Genomic DNA, 2,002 nt, shown 5'->3' with positions numbered 1-2,002 from the left:
CTATTGCTTTTCATAATTTACTTGCCATCGAACAAGTCGGCCGTAAATCATCGCGGATTCGAAATGAGAGAGATAGTCGGGGGGCGTTGGCGGGGGAAACGAGCACAAACAAGACAATTTACTGGTTGCGAATCGCGATCGCATTAAAAGTCGATATGCCTCTTTATTAAATCGGTTAATTAATTGTTCGTACTCTAATTTTAATTTTAAGGAGGTTTTTCAGAAAATGGACAAATTGCGACAAAATAGAAATTCTGTTGTTGTCTGAGTTTCCAAAATGAGGAAGATTTTGGAGATTTTAGGCTTCCGGTAACTGCTTTCGTCAACAACAAAGGGTGCTGTCGCTTAGTGAAAAGATCAAAGGGTTTCTGTGTTTTGTCTGTATTTTCTTAAACATAGTTCGTTTGGTGAAAACGGCACTCAACTATCCAATATTTTTTATCTACACTGATCGGTACGAAAAGACACTTTAAAATATATTTTGATCTAGTTGGCCGATTGTAACGAATTTTTTAGCAATGTATAGCGATATTTCAAAATTACTTGACTTATTAGTCCTTTTTAAATTAAAAATTAAATGATAATGCTCATCTGTCTATTATCCCTACAAGGAAAAACAAAAGGTATCTTTTGGTTTGGCTAGGGTTTTGGAATGGTTTACGTATGGAAATCGAAGTTTTGGAATGGTTTACGTATGGAAATTGAAATAAAAGTATAACCTCAAATCAAATAACATTGACAATTAGTAAAAGTAAATTTTGACATTGACCGATGTCCGTCAATAAAATTATAACCCCAAATCAAATAACAATGGCAATTACTAAAAAGAATATGCAGTAATTTACGAAATGTCGTAATGACGTCACCAGTCCTTATTATCTAGTTGTCAAGTGGTTGAGAAAGTTCGACAAAATGTGATGTGACGTTGAACGATGGCTGAACATTCCTGATAAACGTCTTAATATTTTTTTTTCTGTTGGAAATATTCTGTTTGGATATAAAGCGGCCCATACATTATCAAACAAATTGCGCAACACAGGCTGTTGCGCAACGAGTTTCCAATGTATGGTAACGTTTGATGCATTACGCAATTGTTTGATAAGTTTCAAGAATGTTTGAATTCTTTTGTGAAACAAGCGTTTGCGCAGCGCGTTGTTTAGTGTATGTGTGTATTGCGCTTCGTTGTGCAATATTTTAGTTCTTTCACCCAAATTCTTTTTCTTTTCTGTTTTTCGGTATTATTGACATCATCTAAGGTATATACTGTAATAATTGAGGTAAATGGCAATTGAGGATATTGATTGTTTCTCAACAATGCACAACTTTTAATAAAAAGTTTGATGAAAATTTTACTAAGTGAATGGGTGATGCAGCCGTGCAACATCGCTTTGTTGCACAATTTTTTTTTATTATTATTTTTTATTAGCATATTATTATTATTAGTTTGTCCACAGTTACTTTATGAAGATGGTTTTATGTTCAAATATTGAATGGGCAATTGTTGATTTAAATAAAATTGTATAGGATCGATCTCTCTGATTGACGAGACTGATGTCGAGGATTGAGAGCTGGCCTCTTTGGAGCTGTCTCAGATACTTGCTTTCATCAAAGTCTCCGAGTCCAGCGATGAGTTATAATTCGTTAAAAAGGGGAACACATAATAGATCTGTAAGGTCGCGGGTGATTAACCCCCAAACACGTAAATTTTACAACTTCCGGATTTCTCTATCTGCAAAACCATCTCTGTTAAAGTAACTGCTAGCAGATAATAATTATAAGGACTTTTCAATGTATTTGTGAGATCATAAAAACAATACAACACTATTTCATAGATGTGTTAATTAGGATCAAAAGCAGTGGCATAATTTTAATGATAAAATTTTGTAAATCGTTACTATCATATTCAAAAGCGAATACCTCCAAAAACTAAAGGTATTGAGGTGAACCAGAAAATAAACTCCCGAGAAAAGATGTACAGCAATGTAACTGAACGAAGTACGAA

This window comes from Sitophilus oryzae, unplaced genomic scaffold, assembly GCF_002938485.1.
Source record: "Sitophilus oryzae breed Bouriz unplaced genomic scaffold, Soryzae_2.0 scaffold_1368_pilon_pilon, whole genome shotgun sequence".
Lineage (NCBI taxonomy): Eukaryota > Metazoa > Arthropoda > Insecta > Coleoptera > Curculionidae > Sitophilus > Sitophilus oryzae.
This window is presented reverse-complemented; position numbering follows the sequence as displayed.